Source organism: Maniola jurtina, chromosome 22 (genome assembly GCF_905333055.1).
Source record: "Maniola jurtina chromosome 22, ilManJurt1.1, whole genome shotgun sequence".
NCBI classification, from domain to species: Eukaryota; Metazoa; Arthropoda; class Insecta; order Lepidoptera; family Nymphalidae; genus Maniola; species Maniola jurtina.
The window spans coordinates 4897806-4923995 of NC_060050.1; the positions used below are offsets into that span (position 1 = coordinate 4897806).

Below are 26190 nucleotides of genomic sequence, written 5' to 3' on the forward strand. Positions count from 1 at the left end.
GATAAGGAAGGCCGAAGACAGGACTTGCATTGTACCACCCGGATCCAGAGGCATCCTATTCTGCCTCGCTGTGTTTTCCGGTGCCAGGTCCAAGATACATCTTACGTCTGTCGATTCTACAAACTACTGACTATGAAATAGTCATCACCATTGTCAATCGATGGATGTCCACGGATGTCCAAACTATTGGACATAGAAAGCTGAAATTTTGTGCAGAAGTTCCCTTTTTAAATGAAACAATGAAAAACAATCTTTATTTTTCTCTTTATTCGCCTTGAAAGTAAAAAACGATAAGAACTGTGTTACACTTCCAGATTGAGAAATTAATAATGAAAAAAGAGCAATGTTAAAAATCAGTGAATAGTTAGATTAATATGTGTGTGCGTGTGTGTGTGTGCATGCGTGTGTTTTTCTGTGCGTGAATGAATTATTTCGAATTTTATACTGTAGATAAGGAATACAGCCGGATTTTTTGGAATACCTAGGGGAGAGAAGCGGCAGGCGGTTGCTAGTGTAGGTAGGTAGGCATAGCAACGAGATCAAGGCAACGAAGTGGCGGCAGACAGACGCTGACAGCCCTCCATGCGTGTTAGAGATTAATTTATCCACGGTTTGTTAGGGTAAGTAGCTGCCATAGCAATGCAGCACAAGATGCAAAGGTTAGCCATCAACGCATTATGAAGTTCATTTTATATTTCATGTTAATTCTGATGATATTGAATAACATTTAATGTTTCTACTTTGAGCTAGGCGTAAAATGATTTGTTGGTGTTATGTTTTATCCTTTATCATCATATCAAATAACTATACATATAATTTATACAGGTTATCTTGACCGATCTATCACCGTAGAAACCTTACAGCTAGATGCAATTAATATTCTCTATAATCTCTATGCTAAAAAGTATAAACCAAAGTCGCAATCCGTAGTTTTCAATGCAATTTTCCCCATCAAAATCTCGTTCTGTTAACTGAGCTGTATACGGAAGAATCTAGCAACCTACCGCAATATTCATCAGTATCATGATCAACCATCGCCGGCTCACTACAGACAACGGGTCTGTCTGTCTCTGATAATAAGAAAAGGTTAGGCCATAGTCTACCATGCTGGCCAAGTGCGGATTGGCAGATAGCCGCAGTATTATCACAAGAGATCTCCAAAATCCTACCATTAATGTAATTAATTGAAAGGGGTCACTAGTCACGACCCTTAGAAACGGTGAATAAGATTATAAAGAAAAAACCGGCCAAGTGCGAGCCAGACTCGCGCACTGAGGGTTCCGTACTCGGGTATTTTTTCCAACATTTTGCACGATAAATCAAAAACTAATATGCATAAAAATAAATAAAAATCCGTTTTAGAATGTACAGGTAAAGCCCTTTTATATGATACCCCACTTGGTAGGTATAGTTGTCTTACTTTGAAAATTGAAACATATTTTGATTTTTAAATGATGTGACCATTTATTCCTGTACTTGTGCTATAAGACCTACCTACCTGCCAAATTTCATGATTCTAGGTCAACGGGAAGTACCTTATAGGTTTTTTGACAGACACGACGGACGGACGGACAGACAGACAGACAGATAGACAACAAAGTGATCCTATAAGGGTCCGTTTTTCCTTTTGAGGCACGGAACCTTAAAAAGAAAGAAAACAGAAGGTTTTCAATTCACTTTTCATTTCATTACTGGTATAGAGCAACTAACTCATGATCACGTATTTTTCCGCGTGGACTACACAAATTTCAAACCCCTATTAGGGGTTAAATTTTCAAAAATCCTTTCTTAGCAGATGTGTGCCTCACAATAGCTATCGCATGCCAAATTTCAACCCAATCCGTCCAGCAGATTGAGCTGTGCGTTGATAGATCAGCCAACTTTTTCTTATATATATGCTTATTTACATAGTTCAAATAATCTTTTTCACAAAACGTAAGATGCACTATAAAAAGTACTTAAATTCCAATATTTCAAAAACGAAAAACGAGAAATCCAAACAAAAAAAAACCCGAACAAAACCGGTTAGCAAAGACAATCAGTATTGTTACGATCGGTGAGCAAAGTTTGCAAATGATATGCAAACTGCGATTCCCACGATCGTCGCTTATCGAGGCCCGGCCGTACTTGCAGCGACGGTAGTCATCCCGGAGTGATGTTAGGATAACGTGGATAAGATTTAAAGTATTTCTTTTTAACCCCCGACCAAAAAGCGGGGTGTTATAAGTTTGACGTGTGTATCTGTGTATCTGCGTATCTGTGTAGGTATCTGTCTGTGGCATCGTAGCTCCTAAACTAATGAACTGATTTTAATTTAGTTTTTTTTTGTTTGAAAGGTGGCTTGATCGAAAGTGTTCTTAGCTATAACCCAAGAAAATCGGTTCAGCCATTTGAAAGTCATCAACTCTTTTCTAGTTACTGTAACCTTGTCGGGTGTGCTATAAATTTTTAATTTACACTTGTTACCCGACATTAAAATCTACTCGATTCATTTTAAATTTTTGTTAAAAAATATAATTCTGTCTATTTGAATCATAGCTTGCAATGAACTTTATTCAGAATCATTAAAATCATTTGTCTATTCGCGAAAACCTTATTATTTCTATAAACAATTGCAAATAACATTAAATCCAGTAAATAACATTTAGACGTCTAGAACAAATCATATGCAAACTGCCAATACACGATGGAAAATTTATTGAGTCTTGTAATGCTAACGTATCGTATGTAGTTACTACAGACAAATAGAATGTAAAATAATAGACAGCAATATTATGTAGGTAAACTGCATATTACCTAAAGAATTTAACGTAAGATTTCAGCAAGAAAAAAGCGCTGCTATATGACAGACAGTCACATTTAGACAGACAAAGCGATCAAACTTTGTAATGGAGGTTGGTCATTATAATTGTCCTTTCACCAAACAGAAAAGTTATTTTACGTAGGATATCAAGTTCCATTCCAGGATTTCCCTTAGAAACGACCTACTTCTTCTACTGACGCTTCTCTTTCCTTTAATTTTTACCCGACATGATACCCTGAAACAGACGATACTGATCATGTTTGAGAACATGTCATAGGTATGGACAAACGAGTATTAGGCTACTTTTTGTCCCGAAAAATCAAAAATTTCCTACGGGATTTTTAAAAACCCAAATTCACCTGAACAATGGGTGGGTATCAACTATTTGGTACAAAGGTAGCTTGCATCCCAGGGACGCGCAAAGGCTACTTCTTATGCAGGAAAAACAAAGAGTTCCCAAAATCTAAATCCACGTGGCTGAAGGCGCGGGCATTGTCAAGTAATAAATAAAAAATGTAAGGAAAAATAAACGACCATGTCCGCATTTTCTGTCTAAAAACGCGCGGTTCCTAACCCATGTGAACCCCCGGCGGTCAGTGGCGTGCGGCGCGGGCGTGACACCGCTCTCCCAGGTTCGATTCCCGGCGGGCACTATTAGTGCCAATAACCATCAGACGGTAGCCGGTCCAACTCGCTAATTTTCTCTAATTTTCCTATCAAAAGCGAAACCATTGTTTAAAGCTTTAAACCGGCATTAAGGATAACTGTATTCGGAATCGTGAGAACATCGATTTTGTTACGTAATTATCGATTTTCGGTTCGCTCGGTTCAAGGCTGTATTTTGATGGTAGCGTGCATGTGGATATTTTTGGTGGTACAAATGCGGCCTTGTGTTAATCCGTTAAATTGGGCTTGAAGGAAACCGCGCTAACTGGTGCTTAATCGGTTAAGTTAGAAAGGTAAGGTTATTTTGACTAAAATAGGCTTTAACTTGATAATTGGGTTATATATATTTTTATGTGACATTTGAATATAAAGGTTCTCTTCTATTTGTTTTCTGAGAAACAAAATGAGTGGGATAGAGTATAGTGTTAGTGTGTTAGAGTAAGGCTGGCGGTCCTGGGCTCTTGATCTGTGTGAAGGTACATACATCATAAGTAGATAAAATCATTATAAACCCATCGCTGGCTCACTACTGAGCACGGGTCTTCATTCAAAATAAGAAGGGCTTAGGAGATAGTCCAGCACGCGAGACATGCGGATTGGCCAACTTCATACTTAACCTTTGAAAACATAATATAAATCTCTTAGGTATGCAAGTTTCCTCACGATGTTTTCCTTCACTGTTAAAGCAAGTGAATGTTTAATTGCTTGAAACGCACATAACTCGAAAAAACTAGAGGTGCGTGCCCGGGATCGAATCCCCGACCTTCTAAATTGAAGACAGGCGTCTTAACCATTAGGCTATAACAACAGTTTTATTTTTATTTTTAACCCCCGACCCAAAAAGAGGAGTGTTATAAAGACGTGTGTATCTGTGTATCTATCTGTGGCATCATAGCTCCTTAACTAATGAACCGATTTTGATTTAGTTTTTTTCGTTTGAAAGGTAAGCTATCGAGAGTGTTCTTAGGTATAATCCAAGAAAATCGGTTCAGCTGTTTGAAAGTTTTATCAGCTCTTTTCTAGTTACTGTAACCTTCACTTGTCGGGGGTGTTATAAATTTTTAATTTACACTTGTATTTATTCGAATCAACAAACGGTAACACGCAGTGCTTAAAAATAATACTTAACGTGCTACCCACAACGTCAACCAGACATTACTAATTAATTAGTACTTAATTAAGTACAAAAGTTGCATGTATAAAATGTTAAAGAATAACAATGAAACTATGAGTATCAGGAAAGGTAATTTTTAATATTTACTTAATGTGAAATACCTATTTACTTAATCCAAAAAAAAAAATCGGTGTTATGAGTCAGACGAAAATGTACCACACAATACCGAAACCCGCAATCACTGACGTAGGCAGGTACAATTAAACGGGTAAGTTCCCAGCTCTTATCTAAATGCTGAATGCAACCGCTTGCCCGCGAATTAGCGATCACGCACGTATGGTATTTTCTCAACAATTTTTACATACCGGCATGGGAACTAGCGAATCTTCAGCCTAATTATTCCCAACCGGATCGGTAATGTGCGTCCATCATTATTCGACGTTTCAATAGTATGTTGGATTTATGAATTTGCCACGGCTAAGAGGTTGCGCAAGGGTTCTTTTTGTTCTCTGTTGTACATTCTTTGCAGTAGTTAACATGTTTGTCTGGATTATTTGCATTCTTTTGCTGTTTTTTAATGCTTATATTTTACTAGAGCCGCGACTTCAGCTGCGCGGACAGAGGTTTTTCAAAAATCTTTGATTTTCCGTGAGACTTTGTCCACGTGCATAGTAGCTTTTTAAAAATCCCATGCAGACTTTTTGATTTTCTGGGACAAAAACTACTATGTCCGTCCCTAAGGACGTAAGGTAACTCTGTATTGAATTTTGTCAAAATCAGTTTAAAGGATGAGCCGTGAAAACGCGAAGAGCAGACAGACATGCTTTCGCATTTATAATACCTATTATTATGGATTTTTAATACCTATTGATTATTTTTAGGTAGGTATCTACATAGCTTTTAATTGATTGATTAATTTAAAGGATATTTTTCATTAAAAATTCAAGTTTTTTACAAGATGATTAGTATTTTGTTGTATTATCTAAAAGCATCTACCTTCCTCAAAGAGTCAATTCCTTTGGAAACTGTTACCTATATTTGATCAAACCCTCGAAAAGAATTGCACTTAGCCCCTAAAACAACAATTAACAGGGCTCTCTCCGTCACTCGTTTCATACAATCGTAGTTCCAATTTCCAACCAAAGTCCATGAAATTTTGCAGACATATTCTAGAAACTAATATCTGTGTCTGTGGTGTTTTAGATTTTTCTAAAAATATGTAGTTGTAAAATTACGGGGGCTCAAAGATTTGTATGAAAATTTTTAAGACCGCGTAACTTTGAAACCGAATATTTTAACAGAAATCTGGAAAACCACAGACACAGATATTAGTTTCTAGAATATGTTTGCTTTCATGAACTTTGGCTGCTTGATATCCAAATGAAATTGGAACTACGATTGTATGAAACGAGTGATGGAGAGAGCCCTTTTAACAAAATAAATTTTAAGTGAAGAGTAAATTACAAGTTGTTATGATATAAAAAAAAAATAACGATACTAAATTATGTACAAACACACCCGTTATCTCTCATATAAAACATCTCCTTATAAAATAAGCGCTACTTAGGTCGCACGGACGTATGAACGAGATACGAACGCTAAGTGATCATTTACTAGTTCTGATTAATTGATGCATTACCTAGGAGTGCTTGTACCATTTAGTGATACACCCTGATTTACTTTTGAAGTGTTAAGATATAAATATTGTATCTGTGGGACGAAATGGTGGTTGATTTTCTTATGACACTTTAATGGCGTTCAGAACTCTACTAAACAACTTAGGCAAGCCTACCTATATATTTTACTAGCTGATGCCCGCTACTTCGTTCGCGTGTATGTAGATTTTTAAAAATCCTGTGTTAACTCTTTGATTTTCCGGGATAAAAAGTAGCCTATGTGCTAATCCAGGGTATAATCTATCACCATTCTCAGCCCAATCCGTCCTGTGGTTTTTGATTTTCCGGGATGAAAGTAGCCTACGTTTTCATCTACTGTATAATCTATTTCCATTCTAAACAACCAAATCCGTCCAGTAGTTTTTGCTTTAAGGAGTAACAAACATCCATACATCCATCAATTCATACATACAAACTTTCGCGTTTATAATAATAGTAGCATACGATACATTTAAAGTGCTAATGTCTTAGAAACTATTTCTATTTAAGAGTTCAGAATAGATAATATAGCCTTAAGGAAAATTCTAAAAGTAAACACGTGCCATTTAAATACATGTTGCTTGCGTATTGTTATTTATATTCTATGTAATAAATTATTTGCGTAACTCTATATTACAAGAAGACAACTAAATTAGACGGTATGACTTATAACCTACATTCTTTAACCGACTTCAAAAAAGGAGGAGGTTCTTAATTCGTCGGAATCTTTATTTTTATTCCGATACAAGGCTTCTAGAGAACGTAGTGATTATATTCTCTTTGGCTTCTAGTTGCCACCTAAGCGATATATGGCAGCATCAGATTTGAGGAGTTAGAATAGAACCTGAATTTCAATGACCAGAGTATTGTACTTATTATAAGCAAAATAATTTGTTTGCTGTTTAGGTGGGAAGTAGGTACTCTTGAAACATTTTCTTATTCGGTGATAAGGGATTGCGATCAAAGGCTAATCATTGATTTTAATCTCACCAATAAAATATACTGTATTCTAAGATAAGAAGTAGGCTAACCTAGATGGGGTATAGCATAAATCGATTTTTAGCAACATCGTACTGGAAAACAAATCGCTAGGTGGCGCGACTGTTCCAGTAAGGCGGTACTGGAAGTAATGCCTAAATCCTCCAGCCAGACCCCACCTGAGCCTAAATTACCCCAGTCAAGAATAAAACCTGAGACCTTCCACTCATAAGACCACAGCACTCAAAGCTGTGCCTGGGAGATCCTCTAAAACGAGACGGATCATTTATTATGACCCCAAAGTATAAATAAATCTATTTAGATGGAAAATTATTCTAACCTATACGCCACTGATTCATCCAAGAGTTACGGAGGTCAGATGGCTATCGCTTGTAAAAACTGGTAGCCTGTCAAGTTGTGAGACTCGTAAATGGATTCGGTATCTTAGATTTGTATTGATGATGGGAATAGATTTATATCTGGCTAGTCAAAGCTTTCCACTGTTAAAATATACAACAAATTTAATTTGCCATTTGGGTAATCTAGAAAATCGTTTTAGATTTCTGTAAAGTAAGGTTTGTTTCTTATAAAGTTGCAGAGAGTCACTGGATTCAAGACCATGGCGTGTGGAAATCCCTATATCCAGTAGTGGACGTCTGTCGGTTGATGATTTTTTTTTTTTTTATTCACTATAGGTAAGCGCTTGACCACAATCACACCTGATAGAAAGTGATGATGTGGTCTAAGATGGGACGCGTTTACCTAGAAGGTGCCTATCCACTCTTGTTTTAAAGATACCCGGGCAGCAGATGATTCGCGAAGAATACAGAGACTGCTTGCAACTCGGGGACGCACACAGGCTACTTTTTTTAGCAGTCTATGTATGTATGTATGTATGTGTGTATGTTTTTGTCTTGAAAAATCGAAAGAGTTCCCACGGTATTTCTAAAACCTAAATCCACGTGGACTAAGTCGCCTTTACGCATACTTTATGCATCGGGCTGAAATTCGGCATGCAGGTAGATTTAATGCAATGACGTAGGCATCTGCTAAGAAAGGTTTTTTGAAAATTCATCCCCTAAGGGGGTAAAATAGTGGTTTGAGTAGTCCACGCGGTCGAAGTCGCGAGCATAAACTAGTCTAATATATCTTTAGACGAAATTTGGTACAGAGATAGCTTGCATCCCGGCGAAGGACATAGACTTGCGGCCTTTTTTATCCCGGAAAATCTAAGTTTTCCCAAGATTTTTAAAAAGCTAAATCCTCACGGATGAAGTCATGGGCATCATATAGTACTAGATATATATTTATCAGTGAGTTAACACCCAATATGCATAAACGAATAGTGTTCACCTACGTTAATCCAATTAGAGTGCATGGCGCTGTGCCACATTAGCATAAATTTGAATTTTAAACCAGCCTGAAATTACTTGCTTACTGGTTACCTACTGCCTACGAGGAGCTAACGACAGGTGGATAGATATCTTACATGTATTTGATTAGACAACCTGAGTTTGTCCTGGGTGGAAACATATTAGTTTGTCTATTAGAAAATGTAAATGTGGAAAGTCTAGATCTCGTTAATTCATCCTCGTCAGCATTATGATCAATCCATCGCCAGCTCACTACTGAACACGGGTCTCCACTCAGAATGAGAAGGGCTTAAACCATAGTCCACCACAGCCAAGTACAGCTTGGCAGACTGCACAGTGCACACACCTTTGAGAAAATTTATAAGCTCAGAAGCGTGCAGGCTCACGATGTTTTTCTTCATCGTTAGAGCAAATAATATTTAATTAGTTACAATGAACATACCTAACTCTGAAAAGTGGTGCGTGCTTGGGATCGAACCCTGTAAACCCGGATCGGAAGGACGAGGCCGACTGGGCTAACGCCACTTTTTTGCGACCATAAATGGATGGAAATGGATGGATCAAATAAGAAGAATAATCTTTTATACTGGATGGTTGAGAACTATTCTAAGTTCTCTACTATCCAAAATTAGATTGGTAAGTACAAGACATGAGGTGAGGCATTCACAAGTTTCATACAAGTTGACGAACAAATTACAACAATCTACGATCTATAGACGTAACTATTATTGGGTCACATGTACTAGGTCAAGGTGGGTACACTGTACCTACGCTTGCGTACGTCCGTATAAAAGATTTATTGCCTTAGCTCACAATATACCTGATTTACAATTGAATACTTTCGATAAACACTAGTAAATTGTACACTAGCAGGTGCTTGCGTTTTGTCTGCCCGACAGATACCATTCCTTTTTTTCCTGAAGGTGCGAACCCTAAAAATATCGTTGCGGTAATAGCCTAGTGGTTAATACGTCGGCCTTCTACTCGGGAGGTCAGGGGCTCGATCCTGGGCACGCATTATCAACTGTATAACGAGTTATGCCCTATTATTTATTAACCCCCGACCCAAAAAGAGGGGTGTTATAAGTTTGACGTGTATATCTGTCTGTGGCATCATAGCTCCTAAACTAATGAACCGATTTTATTTGATCGAGAGTGTTCTTAGCTATAGGTAATTCAAGAAAATCGGTTCAGCCGTTTGAAAGTTATCAGCACTTTTCTAGTTACTGTAACCTTCACTTGTCGGGGTTGTTATAAATTTTTAATTTACACTTGTTTTCGTTATAATAAGTAGCCCTATGTGATTCTTAAAATTCTCAGGAGAAAATACCAAGTTTCAATAACTGACCTCGGTATAAGGTACCCATGTTTTCGGTAGCCTTTATGTAACCGCTAACGACTTTGCAGCAATATTAATTAAATTAATTATCCTCTATTCAACGATTAACTCCCGCGGTAAGGTCGGAAATAATTATTTTCGTATCGATTATAACTATCGATTATAGAATCGATTATAATAGTACACAATAACTGAATCGAATCGGTGTGAGATGGTGTGTATTGTTTTGGGCCATTGTGTTTTGATGGGAATAAAATTGCTTTCTAGTTTGGCTTGTTATGTCTTAATTCGAGTTTCCAAGAACTGGATTCTTGAAATAACTTAATTGTAAGGGCTCCTTCATATTATAAGGTTTCTTTAATAAGACTCTTCTATAGAATTTAAGTTTTCATATTAATGATATCAGATTGAGACAAGTAATTCTCCCCAACCTACTACTACAATTTTTTTTTTGTTTATAATACCCAAGACCTCGTTTGTGAGGGTTAGATTTTTACAAATCTTATGGACATCCTTTTACTTTCCAAGATAAGAATGAAGCTATCTATCTCTGTACCAAATTTTAACAAAATCAATGCAAAAGGTGACAAACAGAAAAAAGTAAGTCGCATGCAATTCAACGCACCTACCATTGATTTTAGAGCCATTCGTTTATTCAGAGACCTACCTTTGTAATTTTTTTAGATTTCCAGTGCCGTTTAAAAAATTAATTTAAAAAAAACGCACAGCCCGCCCCAACCCCTTTGATCTAGAAAGTTAAAATTTTGCACAGATACCTTTATATCTAGACAAGTAATAAGGATAGATTTTTCGAATTTTTTAGGATAGGAAATAAATCGTATTTATATTTTCCTACGGAGAAACCGCGGGCGGTCACTAGTAATAAATATATTTAAATAATCTTCAATATTCAAAATTGGACAGGAATCTTGAATTTTACGCAATTATCAAGTAAAATAAACAGTCTGTCAGTACCTATCTGGTTATTGGCCCATAACTCTTTGTAACAGCCCGTTGTCTTATCTCGGGAAGTGCGAGATAAATATTTTAGAAAATAATCGTAAATATTCGCAAACATAAGCATTATATTATATTATATCTTAAAATGCTTAACTTGTTTGCATTATAAGATAGGATACAGAAACATGCGTGTTAAGTTTATGTATGTATAAATTGTGTTAAATAATTTAGGGGAACATAACATTTATTATAGACATAGCGGTAGGTATATGAGTATGCGCATCTCAAATACTAGGTTCTATTTTCTTAGTAAATATTATTCTTTAAATTACCCTCCTGGTCACCTAGACTTGGAAAGCGACATCGGCTACATTTTATCCCGGAAAAGAAAAAGTTCCCACGGGATTTGTAAGAACCTAAGTCCACGTGGACGGTGTAACAGGCATCAGCTACTTTGTAATATTTTTATCGACAAGTGTAAATTAAAAATTTATAACACCCCCGACAAGTGAAGGTTACAGTAACTAGAAAAGAGCTGATAACTATCAAACGGCTGAACTGATTTTCTTGGATTATAGCTAATAACACTCTCGATCAAGCCACCTTTCAAACAAAAATAACTAAATTAAAATCGGTATGGTTTAGGAGCTACGATGCCACAGGCAGATACACAGACACAGAAATACACACGTCAAACTTATAATACCCATCTTTTTGGGTCGGGGGTCAATTAAATATTAAGACAGATAAACTATCCAAAATCCGTTAACCGTTTAGTGACTAACACCGCAACAATCTATACAAGGTCATATCGGTACATGTACACAATACATCAATCGCCATTACTTGTATGACATGACCTTATACGAAATAATGCGGGGTCTCACTTTCAATTGTTTTATAGAATTACTCTTAACAAATAAGAGGTCATTATGACGCCTTTTGACTGCATAATAAAGGCATTTTGTTTCATACAATGGCTTCAACAATGTGAACTTTATTAATGGTATAAGAATAAGCCAAGTCGTTGGACTCTATTTTATATTTATTAGTTCTAGTCAAAATTTAAAGGTTCTTTACTGAAAAATAAAAAAGTATTAAAAAAGGTCCGATCTGGTGGGATTTTGATCAGTAAAATTTTGTCTATTAACTGAAGAGTGAGGAAAAGAATTGTACTAAATCGTTTATACTTATTTAATCATTTGAATCATTAAAAAATAGAAGTAATAATAATTAGTAGAACGCGAGCGTAACAAGCGTGAAATTTTCGCTCAAAATAGCTATATGGCCCTACCTGATGCGTGTTACGAATTATATTAAATAGAAACATTTTGAGTAACTTTGATTAAAAAAAAAATAGTAGATGGTAAATAAAAGCCTTGTCAAAATCCAGTGGTCATATTTGATTGGACTGACTGACTTGACGATTACAAAATCGAAATTGATGACTCAATCGACGGCCACGATAATAATTATTGATAGGTGGATAAATGAAAAGAAATATCATATTTCATTCAAGTTCTACCGTCATTTTGTTTGTGGTGCGTTGACAGGCAATTTAGACTGATAGGTATGATTTATTGGATATTTCAATGGTGATTGCAATTTTTAAAGTGACCTTAGTAGCCCGTTGATTGGGTTAAGTGTAATTTTTCTATCTGTATTTATTTGGAAACACTTTGCTTGGATAAGGCCCAACGCAAACCTGCAGAGTAGAGTGGAGTGGTGGTGTAGTGCTATTTTTATAACTACTCAAATTAAACTGATGTGAAAGATTCTTCACCTCCTTTAATATTTTTGAAGTCGACGCTAAGGTTCTTTAGATCTTGCTCCACCTCAATGCAGCGGCTCCCTGCGACTCGTTTGGTATAGTTTGTCCACCTAGTTTGGGGTCTACCAATGCTGTACTGTCCGGTACAAGGTTGCCATTTTAGCACCTTGAAACCCCAATGCTTAAGACCGATTCACAACAATTGCGTACACGTGACACGTGCGTAGTGACGCGCGTAAACCCCTAACACCGGGTTACGCATACGTGCACGCTTTACGCAAGCGATGTGCCATGTTTGATACAGTTCCATACATTACAACGCAATGGTACGCGCTACGTCTACGCTTACGCAGCCTGTGTGAACGAGCTATTAGATTTGTTTATGTGCCCTGCCAATTGTCACTTTAGCGTGCTTTTTGGTTACTCTGGTTCTCCTACGGATTTCCATTTCTGATTTGATCAAGTAGAGAAAAACTCTCATAGCTCTCTCTATCGACCGCTGAATGCCTCTGAGCTTTTTTTATGAGGCCCATAGTTAGTATATAATATGTAACGATAAGTACATACAAGATACCTTATGTATTCTACTCTAGATTCATGTTATAGCCATTGCGAAATAATTTTATTACAAAAGCTCTACATCTGAATTCCAAGAAAATATCTATCTATCTGTATTATCGCGATCACCGCCCAACTATCTAATTTCTAATCTAACAACAACTTAATTAATAGCCACTTGTTGAAATCGATTTCGAACTAGTTGATTTACAAGCCGAATGACCTGTATATTCATATCGATTTTAATATTATCGATTAAAAGAACGAGTGCCAATGCTGCAGCTTTCGATTGTAGGCACTAATTTGTTTGGACAAATGCATTTTGCTGTTGTGTATTTAGTAATTTGGTGTTATAAATCATAATAGCAATAAAGAACACTTATCTTTCTTGATAGTTTAATAGTTAGGGCTTAGCTTTATCACATCGTGATTTAAAACCCAGACAAGTGTATTATGAGGGTTCTTTTGTTATTATTATATTGTCATGTCTTATCAAAGAAATGATAATACTTTTGATAGGCAAAGCTCATATTCGTATTTTAAAAAGTGAATAGGTACATATTCGTTCGCTGTTGTACAAAAGTCTATTTTGTTATAAATTATATTTCTATATAATTTGAAATACAATAAAGAATATTTTACTTTTTTACTCTAGGCTTGTGTGCGTAACACACATGCGACCACATGCTTAGACACTAGCACAATGTTTAAGCACCTTTGGGTATAATATGACACCTACAAATATGCTTCAAAATATGGCGGTCCGTTATCAGTTCATAAAGACGTTGTACCTACATATCTTGTGTAATTTTTGAAGATAAAGTTTATAATTAAATAGTGAGTTTAGATTTTTCCAATAAAATGGATAATAATTATAATAAACATCTTGTTTACTAAAATCTTGTAAAACCAAGGCTAATAACCGATAATAATGGTATAGTAAATTTTTTATATTTTTAATCATTAAATTATGAAACTCAGTGTTTAAAAACAGAATGTCAAGGGGAAAGATAATTATTGTAAAAATTAATTGTGCGTAATAGACTGGTACCTCTAAACTTCCTAATTCAATAATTACAGTGCATGATGCATAAAATCTGCACTTTTAAAAAACTACTAGGTATATTTGTTAATTACCTGCTAGAATACCAACCACAAAATCCCTATAAACTGTAAAAAAAATCATTATCATCATCATCTCAACCCATCGCCGGCCTACTACCGAGCACAGGTCGTTTTACCCAAATGCCAGTTACCTATGAGTTTTATAATATCTTTACATGTGAGTATCTACTACATGTAAGTAACTACCAGATAAAAAAACAAAGAGGTCATACTAAACAATCTTGGCGCAACGAGGTACTTATTGCTTACAATAGACAAAAAATATATAGTGAAAGAGCCTGCGAGGCTCAGACCCTCGTTATTTTATAAAAGCAGAAAGTGTCTTTGCGCATTGCCACCAACACAGGGTGACCCGAGACATATTAAAGTTTAAGGGAATTGCCAGGATACTAAATATCTGGAAATACATGACGTGATTTCTAATATTATTCCGAAGAAAATATGAAAAATTCGGCGATTTTATTGACAAAAGTCTACGTCTATACCTTACATATTTTATTATCTGCCAAAGTCATCATGCGAACTTCATAGTCGCTGATCGTTCCTCCCTGTGTTGAGGACAATGCGCATAGAAATTGGCCTTCGCGGGCTCTCTTTATTGGATATGTCCCATGTTGATATGTCCTCCGGTTCAGATATAAGTAGGTATTTTGAGAAAATTTAAAAATAACGAAGATCTAGCCCTTACTGGCTCTTAGTGCAGTAAAGTATTGACTGTAACATGTTACAATCGCTTTATTACCTTCCACAACAGGTGTTCAGAAGCCAATAAATTTGGAGGATAATTACAGACGATGGTACGTACCTACCACTCTATTGACTCAGTGCATTCACGGCGCGTTAATTGTAATTTTACAATCAAGCAATCAATAAATAATAAAAATAATAAATATTCTACGTATATTATCTTCGCTTTTATGCGCTATAAAAATAAGATTTGTTTATTGCAACAGTTTCTTTTAACCATTATGAATTATGACAGTTGGTATTAATTACTAAATCTTTAAACATAGAGACAAAGTATTATCTATACCTACATTTAAGTAGGTACTAAACATACAATCTGTTAATAAGATCAATTAAGTACATAACTATAGATATTATACAATCGATGGTAAATCTATTTGTCTGTTTGATAACTTTTTACGGCTCAACCTTTAAATCGATCTAGATGAAATCTGGTACGGATTAACCTTAGGTACACTTAAAAGACGGTCAGATTAAAATTACAATTTTTAATTCTTTAGTGAGAATTTACGGTTTTCGGATTACCCCCTTTTGAGGAACTCTAAAAATGCAATAGGCTAAGGCAAAAAATCTGTGAGGCAAATATATTTGCTTAGACTGGAAAATATTTTCCAAAATTATTATCGACTAGATGATGATTTAGTTTTTTTTTTAAATCATGTGGGAACTTTTTGCTTCTCTGAGATATAAATGTCAATTTCCAAATTTCATTTAAATCGGTTAAACGAATAGACCTTTAAGAATCCCGTGGGAACTCTTTCATTTTCCGGGATAAAAAGTACTTTAGGATGTAAGCTAACTCTGACCAACCAAATTTCATCAAAATCGGTTAAACTATTGGGCCGTGAAAAGCTAGCAGACAGACAAACAGAGACACTTTCGCATTTATAATATTAGTATGGAGTATGGATTTTGGAAGAAAACTGAGTTTACTTCACAGTTCGCACACAGACACACACTTTAACGATTAAGCATGTCTATTTTCTTATATACCCATACTTGCCTATACAAAAAGCGTCTATGACCGCGAGTACCATGAAAATCCAGCCCAGTGGTACTGCTTATGCAAATGGTATAGGCAATTACTACAAAAGAAATGGTCCCTAGTGCTCACGCGACTTAGGTTCGTGCGATTCCTTTTCGGGTCAGCCTTAAATAAGTCCATTGTCTGTCAGTCTATTGCCCTATTAATTGTACGACTTTGGGTCATGTGTGAACGTTGTGGCTTTTTGTACGAAAGCAATTCAGGCACTCGCAGCAAAATCCTTATATCTAAAGGTATCTACAATACCATACATTTACTTAACAAGAATAATATAAGGAATTATAAGATATAAATAGTTAAAAAATTTTGTACAATGAAAAAAAAAACATTATACATACAAATAAATAAAAATCTGGTTAAGAATGTACAAAAAGCCTTTTTATACTTTAGAGTTTCAAACGAATTTTCTTTTTTAATTAAACTAAAAGTAATTTTCGATTTTTTTTTATTCCAATGATGTTGGGTCACTATTATATATAGAACTGTTCTAAATAAATAAATAAAAACTTGAACCAATAATCTTATCTTATCTTATTTTATCTTAAATGATACTTATTGCAAAAAATTACGTAGATCCATTGCTGAGTTGCGGGTGATTGAAGGACAAACCAATAAACAAACACGCATTTATTGTTCTTCTTCTTCTTATTTTTTTTAATGGATTTTAGTAGTGCCACTCCAGCACAATGTACTTCGCTAATGTCACGAAGAATGTAAGAGCCACACTTTTGCATTTATAATAAGTATAAGTAGTGATGATCTAAACATACCCTATTAATCTTCACAAAAGTTGCCTAGATAAATAGTTAAAAAGCTTAAATCGTTTGCTGTTTTTTTTTAATTTTTTTTATTCACTATAGGTAAGCGCTTGACCACAATCACACCTGATGGAAAGTGATGATGTGGTCTAAGATGGGACGCGTTTACCTAGAAGGTGCCTGCCTATATACATATATATGCTGATAAAATAGTTGCTTGGACACAAGCTGTGTTCACAAGACAGCACTGGGCGTGTGTGACTGTGGCTTTTACGACAGATCTGTAGATTTAGCGAGATTACCGATTTGATACACTAAGGTCCCTGTAAATCGTAATCGACATTCTGCTCCGTAATTAAGATGGCATTTGTAAATGCCCTGTAAATGCCTTAAATAACGATCTGACCTTTCTCTGGTGTTACACTGTGGGTATAGTTTGTTTTGTAATTGTTTAATGTAGTGATTTCATTGAAATAATTACTACTATAGTTTGGTCAAACAAAAATCGTGTTCCAAAAAGTTATTAAAGTAAGTATGACATCAAAATCCGGCCAAGTGCGAGTCGGACTCGCATACAGTTCAGTACCATCGTAAAAGATGCACTATGTACTTTTAATTTCTTTTAAAGTTGCATGACAGCCATTTTTTAACCTCGAGCCAAAAAGAGGGGTGTTATAAGTTTAACGTGTGTATCTGTGTATCTATGTGTATGTGTAGCTAGTAGCTACTAAATTATCGTATTTGACGTAAAAATGGTAACGTACACAAACAAAAACTTTTTCAAGGCGCTCATGACACTTAAGTTTTGTCAAGATTACAACTGGGAAAGCAAATCCTACACAAAACAGCCGGCGAGAAACACTTTAATCTTGGCTGCCCTAATATTAAAAGTTACTTTGTTACTTAATTTGAACTTTTACAATTTTTTTTTGACAACAGTAAATCTTTATTATGGGTAAGAAGAAATAATAAAAATAATTAATAACAATGACCAATGAACAATCAGCCATTATATGTCATTATCAATTTTCGCAAGGCAATTGAAAAGTAAACCAGTTTACGAAGATTTCTCCATATGAGAACTGGTTAAAATACTAACATCTCGCCAAATTCCGTAAGGTTTGTTTCCACTACACCACGACATTGTAGAGTGAAACATTAAGTTTATTGCGGACTTCACACTAATATTATAAAGGCGAAAGTTTGTGTGGATGTGTGTGTGTGTCACTGTCACGTCACAAGATGGTTCTTTCAGGTAGAAATATGCTTTTCAGCGCAAATCGCGCAGTGCGGTTTTAAGGGTTATGAATATAATTTGTAAATAGTAATACTTAGCAACAGAATGGGCCGATTTATTTAATTCGCGGACTTAATGGATACTTCACAGTCATTTTAACGCTATTTTCGTGTCTTCAACCATCAATAGATTGCTCCCTTAGGAATAGTAGGTTATTTATATCAACCGCATGGCAAGTCATTCAATCACGATGATTCAATCACGTGTTCCCGAGCATTAGAAATCTTCTCGCGCTTTCTTCGGTCCATCAAACGGACCTAAAATCGATACTCTATCGATACTTTTGCTCAATTTGTGTGTCGGTCACTGTATTATTTTCTCCTATCGTTTCCCAATGACGCTTTTTCGTAGGCAGTCATTTCGGTGCGATTCTCGTGTCGTAAGTGGCAATGGAGAAGCTCCCATAGGAATAGTAGGTTTATTTAAAGCGAGCGCAAGGCAGGTGGTTAGCTAAATTGAGATGTTCGTTAGCCCATAATGGTATGTATCTCGTCAATCGCGGCCGGTTATTTCTGTCGCCACCCGCCACTATGTGTGATTGGCCGCGCCCGCGCCGTTTTCAGCTCATTTTTAATGCTATTTAGCTAGGGCTGTGACATTGAAGACATTGTTAATAGGGGTGGCTGTAAAATCAATGGTTAAATCAATATTATAATAAAAATAACGGGTGCGTACCACGATTAATATGATGATTTTTAATTATCTGGATTCCACATTCTTGCAAGCTTAAAGCCATCCTCACGATTGAAATTCTGGTATTCTCAGTATGAGACGGGTTTATGCCATAGCTTGCTACGCTGGCTTAATACGGATAGGCAGATTTCACACACCTTTAATGGAGAACTCTCAGGCATGCAGGTTTCCCCACGGTGTTTTCCTTCACCGTTAACAAATGATATTTAACTACTCTTAACACATATATAAAACTCCAAACATTTAGAAGTCCTGGGATCGAACCTTCGACCTCCTAAATAGAAAGGCGACGTCTTAACCACTAGGCTATCACCGCTTGTATACAATGATTACTTAATTCAAAAGATACGAATGCCAATCAATGAATGGAACGAATTTATACAGTTTTTCATATCTACTGCAAGCTGGATAGTACCTACTTAATGATACTGATATCGTAGTGAATATTGATAAGATAAATATAATTATTTAAAGAATTAACGTTTAAAATAGTAAGCGAAAACATAAATTAAATAAATGAACATCATCACCATTACCTCAGATAATAATTACCATAAAACTTATATTTAAGCTGTTTCCACACACCCCCGACACGTGAAGGTTACCGTAACTAGAAAAGAGCTGATAACTTTCAAACAGCTGAACCGATTTTCTTGGATTATAGCTAAGAACACTCTCGATCAAGCCACCTTTCAAACTAAAAAAACTAAATTAAAATCGGTTCATTAGTTTAGGAGCTACGATACCACAGACAGATACACAGATACACACGTCAAACTTATAACAACCCTCTTTTTGGGTCGGGGTTAAAAAAGGAATAGTTTGTAAGTTTGGATTCATAGGAGCTAATTTTCGAAACTACTCATCTGATTTGTAAAGTTTCACTGATAGATAGACTACAATTTTGTTATCAGCGAGTAATATAGGTTATAAATTATAATCCATACTAATATTATAAATGCGAAAGTGTGTCTGACTGTCTGTGTGTTTGTCTGCTACCTTTTCACGGTCCAACAGTTTAACCGATTCTGACGAAATTTGGTTCATGGTCAGCTTATATCCCGGGGACGGACTTTTATTCCGGAAAATCAAAGCGTTTCCACGGGGTTCCTAAAGACCCATCCGCTTAACCGATTTGTATGAAATGTGCCGAGGTAGCTTACGTCCCTGTAATTGACATAGGCAACTTTTTATCCCGGAAAATCAAACAGTTCCCACGGGATCTTTAAAAACCTAAATCCACGCGGACGAAGTCGCGAGCATCCTCTAGTTATTTATAAGTGATATCGTATGAAATCGCGATATATATACATTATTCAAAAGCGAGTCTTTTTGTACATTTAGAAGTTTTTTTTAAATTATATAGACTAGCGCTTAGCTGCAATCAGACTCGCTAGCAAGTGATGATGCAGCCTAAGATGGAGTGCGCTTGCCTAGAAGTTGCCTATTCACTCTTGACTTGAAGGTACCCATATTATCGGTGGAAGGGAAAACTGATGCCGGAAGGGCGTTCCACATCCTGACGGTTAGGATTAGAAAAGAGGAAGCAAATCGCTTCGTACGTGTTCGAGGAATGTCGACTAAGTATGGATGCAGACCTTGACGATGCCTGGCAGTACGATGAAAAATAAGATAGTGAAAATGATACAAATGTGGAGTCAGCCTTACGTATTTAAAAAGCGAAGATCGTCAATTCTCTGGGCTCTAAATGGTCGGTACTTAGATAGATTAGCGGCCATTTCAAAAACGATACCATGCCGGCTTAATTAATTAACCGAGCCATGACGAAGAGGGTTTTATATTAACTTTCATTTACAATTCTATTAAAATATTTGTACGTGGAGAAATATGTAGTTTGATTACGTACGGTGACTAGTCTGTTTTGGTATTGACAAATTGGTATAATAACTAATTAAACAACTTTATTCTAATTTTTGATCCAGGTCCTTTAAAACAAAATAACCTTCTTAATTACTTCCTAGATACGTAAGTACATACTTTTTGTTGCTTAGTTATTTGATTCCATAGATGAATAATATCGGAATGAAAAAATGTTTGCTCTTAAGAACTTGCAAATTCTCCGGTTTCTTAATACCTAGGTATAAATATAGGTACCTAGGTATTAAGCTAATGCTATCATATGCTAACACTAGCTCACCTAGCCAGGCCTCGCTTGAGTGGAAATTTCAAAAATCGCTAAGGGGATAGCATTTCCAAAAATATTAAAATGTGCAGGTACTTCTTCATTTTTGCCGAAAGCCCAAATACCAATTCTCATAGATTTAACTTGAATATTTACGGAATTTCAAACAATCTGTCATCCCCTATTTGACCCCCTTGAGGATATAATTTAGGTACAGAAATCCTTTCTTAGTGAGCATCTGTGTCTTAAAATGAACCTACTGTCACAAGTTTCCAATCCAATCACATGTTTTCGACCGGCTAATTAATGAGAGAAATTTTCTTAGCAGCGGTTACCGGAAAAGTCATTATTTCTTGTTAATTTATATTAGCAAGTGCTTTTCCTCTCACAAAGTCATCACAGAGTTCAAAGTAACACAATACTTAAGTAAAGTTACCCACATAACGTGCACGAGTTGCTGCTTAGCGAGACGAATAGTCCACATTAAAATCAGTTAGAGCTCAGTAAGGGCTATTTGTATTGGCTCTTCCTAATATTATGTGGGACGTGTGGCGATTACGTACATGTATACTCCCTCTCTCTAATTTAGAACCCTGAGAGAAGCTTTTCTTTATTTACACACAAGTTAGTTTTTGACTGCAATCTCACGTCGTAAGTAATGATGCAGTCTAAGATGGAAGCGAGCTAACCTGGAAGGGGTCTGGCAGTTTTCATCTACAACTACTACAACTTAGTCCTCAAGCCTATCCTGCAAACTTGCTCTCAAGAGTAAAAATTTATTTGTATGGCGAAATAAACAAATGAAGCGTCTATAGGTAATTTTTATAAAAGAAATAACAACTTATTATTTAAGCAAGTAAGTCAAGTTACAATTTTCCCGCGTTTTTCCTCTCGTGTAGTTAGATTTTCTTAAAAAACTGGCAAAAATTGTTTATGTTTAATCTCTTGATAAAAATTATCCCATGTTCTTCTTTATATTTGTGCCTTTAAATGACATCGGTTGAGTTTTAGAGATAAGTAGGTATAGAGAAATCGTTGGTTATGAGTAGAGTTAAGGAGTAGAAAGGTACAAATAGAACGTTACATTTAAATTCGATTTCAATTCTGTATCAAGGTTATATCGCTCGATATAAATTGTAAACCCATAAGTTATCAATATTCTAATCCATCCTCCTTAAAAGATAGTTTAGAAAGTCCTCACTCCGCGTCGGGTCCATTAGAGCCAGGAATTATTCGATATCTTATCAATATAATCAGGTGCCCGCTCGGTTATTGTTTATCGATGTTTCAACCCGGCCGAGAAAGTATCGATATAATCGATTAATTGTAACAATGTTTGTCGTAAGTGGTCGGAGTGACATCGAGTTTTGTACAATGCTTGGTATTTCGCCGGTGATTTGTTAGTGTTAAATCAAACTAAGGACTTTCATGCGACAAAAAGTTGTGCATTCCATTTGTATGTAGAAATGAATGTGTAGACTAAGAGAGAGTACTAAATGATGCCATTTACGTAATCTATAGTGTCCACCAGCAACAGAGCAATATTAATTAATAAATAATTATATGTCAAATCTTTCTTAGTTTAATTATTAATTAAAAAATGATGCGTGATGCGGCTTTTTAAATTAATAGTCTCATTAGTAATGAATTTACAAAACAATCCATCCATACTAATATTATTAATGCGAAAGTGTGTCTGTCTGCTACCTTTTCACGGCCCAACAGTTTAACCGATTCTGACGAAATTTGGTACAGAGTTAGCTTATATCTCGAGGACGGACATAGGCTTCTTTCTACCCCCGAAAAATCAAACAGTTCCTAATTCCTAAAGACCCATCCGCTTAACCGATTTATATGATATTTGGTACCGAGGTAGCTTGAGTCCCTGTAATTATTGGCATTAGCAACTTTTTATCCCGGAAAATCAAACAGTTCCCACTTTCTTAAAAACCTTAATCCACGCGGACGAAGTCGCGGGCATCCTCTAGTACTTAAAAATTACTTAGTCAATTTGTTTACAAATTTCCTGTTGACATGATCATTTCTCAACTGGACAAATAGAATGGTAGGTAAAGCGGTGGGAAAATTTACTGGAAAAAAGCACGTAGATTTTTTTGGCATATTGTTCACGCAGGTTGCATTACGGTTGCATTGCAGTTCCTTAGTTAGAGAGCGAGCTTTCTTTATGCATGACTTTCTTTATGCATGTTACTCTCCAAGCTCTGTCTCTATCGTTTTGTCGTGGCAAAGGGTGCAGGATAAAAGGTTTGAGACAAAATGTCTTTCGTATGATTCTATCCTTAGTAATGGGTGTCCGCAGATAACAAATTATGATTGATGTTAAACGTGTTACGCAAGGTAATTGCATGTCATCGGTATAATGGGGTTTTTTACGAGCTGCCCTTTTGCGCCTCATTAGTTGAGTGCTAAAAATAAATTATCCAAATTCAAAGATCTTTAATTTACCAATTTTGGCTTAGGCATACGTGCTCTTACGAAAATCAATACTTACTATTAAAGGTAATTGCAAATATAATTGAAATTAACTTTAAACTTAATTTTTGCGGGGTGACCATAATAGTAAAAATCTTATACGACGTTTTAAAATCTAAGGTTTTTTTTGCTTTAGGCTTAAATATAAGTATATGAATAAATAATAATATGAAATGCGCTTAGGTACACCTCTCATAAAAAGTTGCTAGGTGGAGAATATTACTTTAAACAATAAGACATTCAATAATTATTATTATGTAAGTTAAAAGCTCTTTTTGATTTTCCTATTTTGTGTGCAATAAATATTTTCTATCTATCTTTCTTTTTTTTTCTTCTTTGGGGGACGAAAAAATCCCTACGGACTTCTGCCTGCTGCGAGGGTGTGTCCGACTCGCACGGACTAAAATAACCTAGGTAACCACTACCTAGCGCAATATTTTTACAACGACATTCACATCGCCTTTTGGCTCAATCCAATCGACATTAGACGTTAACCGGTCAAGTATGGCCACACAGTTATAGGGCGCTTATAGGGCGGAATTATCGCGATAATTATGGCGTTGTTGGGTATTAATATTAACCTTAATGTGTCCCGAGCATAACAAACTTAAGGTAGGTAACGATTGACTACGATTCATGGTAGGTACCTAGTAGGTAAGTACCTACCACGAACCACAATCAATCAGTTGCGCAACTTAACCGCATCTTTCAACAACCGTTTAACGAATAACAATTCTCAATTACAATATCCTTTCACGAAATTCTTGAGTGTAAAGTTAGAAAATAAAAATTGTAAATAAAACTGTAAAGCATCTTAATTAATACTAGTGACCGTCCGCGACTTCACTTAATGATAAGTATAAATCTATCCCAAGGGAATTTCCAAAGATTTACCTTTATTTTGTCTACATTATAAAGGAACCTCTGTGCAAAATTTCAGCTTTCTAGGTCCACGGGCTGAGCACTTATAAGCCAGTCAGTGAGTGCTAGGACTTTCCTTTTTATTTGTACCTACCTAGTGTTTTTCACTAGTTTTGGATTATGTTTACATCATTTAAACAGGCAAATAAACTTATAATACTAAACATTAATATTAAATATGTTTTTTGCTAACCATACCAGCAAAGAAAGGTTATGAAGGAAACAATATCGTCTCGGACAAATCCAGATTATATCTCGCGGAGTAGGTCGCTCAAATTGTCAATTGTTCTATCTTGGCGCCAAACGGTTTGGTGTTAGAGATTATTTTAAAGTGTAAGTAGGTATTATTAGCATAAATGAGAAAGGTAGGTAATGGTTTCGGAACGGCTGGACCTATTTTGACGGGACTTTCACAGATTAGCCAAGGAGTAACATAAGCTACTTCTTTAACCGACTTTCAAAATTGCAGGAGTTATGTTTTTCTACCTATGTAGATACACCGATGTCTCCGAGATTTCTGAACCGATTTGCGTAATTCTTTTTATCGATAGAAAAACTTTGCAACATTATTCCATAAAAAAATTGGATTCCAACTCCTCAATATTAATGCTGCAGGGAACCTGACCACCAAAGCTGATGGGACTTAGAAACTGTCAGTTATAAATTGGTATTGAAGGTGTCTATACAAAGTAAAGACATTGTCGTTTATCTCGAGGACCCAACTCCTCAACCCTGATGCTGTAAGGAATTGCATTCATAAAGCCTGGTGATCCCACGGACTTTTTAAAGGCCCACCCGTTTAAGCAATTTATATGTTTGGTACAGTAATAACTTGAATCCCGGAAATTTATGTAGGCAACTTTTTTCCCGGGAAATCGAAGAGTTCCCACGAGATTTTTAAAAAACCTAAATCCACGCAGGCAAAGTCGCGGTCATCATATAGTAATAAGTTAATCAGTCTCCTAGATAAAAGTATAGACAGATAAGTGGAAGCATAGAGAAAGAAGTGGATAAAAGCTAGAAACCTAATTACTATTTCAGATTCACACGTATACAGCATCATTACTAACGGCATTTCACTTTGAATGGCAAACGGCAACGCTATAGTTTCTTGCGATTTGCATACGAGCATTATGTGTGTATTAACTGTTTTATGGACACTCGGTGTAGGTGTGTAATCTCTTGCTAAACGCCTGCTTTTACAGTAAACGATTCTGTTACGATACCGATACGATTTTCTGATCGAATGATGAGTGATCTATCTTGTCGATTTTTTTGATTTTTAATTATGTTAACTTTGTACCCTCTCGTTTCCCTGTCTGCTAATCCACACTTGGCCGGCCAGTTTAACTATAATATAGTCTAAACTCTTCTTATTCTAAAAGGAAACGCGTGCTCAATAGTGACCTGGCGATGGGTTGAGAATTGAGACAATAAATCCTCGTAGTCTTTTGAAACTTTTTGTGAACCTGCACAACAAGTGTGTGTACCTAGGGTACATGACAAGCACGCTCAATTTTAGACTATTAAACTCTGAGATGGCTAAGCACGATTTCCAATAGTTTTAAATCGATGCTTGGCCAACTTTTGACACATGGAGAAGAGCTGCCTCTAGTATTTCGAAACGCTTAAAATTTATAATAGTCCGTCCGGCTTCCAGTGACGTAGTAACTGGCCTCTAGCTGAGGAATATCGTTACTTAAATAGATTCTAATAAATAATTAAGCTTTTGATTTTTTAGGTCAAGACCT

The 26190-nt window shown here is 35.9% G+C and overlaps 1 protein-coding gene across 2 annotated transcripts in view; it reads left to right on the forward strand.

The window, feature by feature from the left end:
• The window catches only part of LOC123876686 (neuronal PAS domain-containing protein 4B-like), a 176487-nt gene that overhangs the window by 60754 nt on the left and 89543 nt on the right, over positions 1-26190 (forward strand). The window lies entirely within an intron of this gene.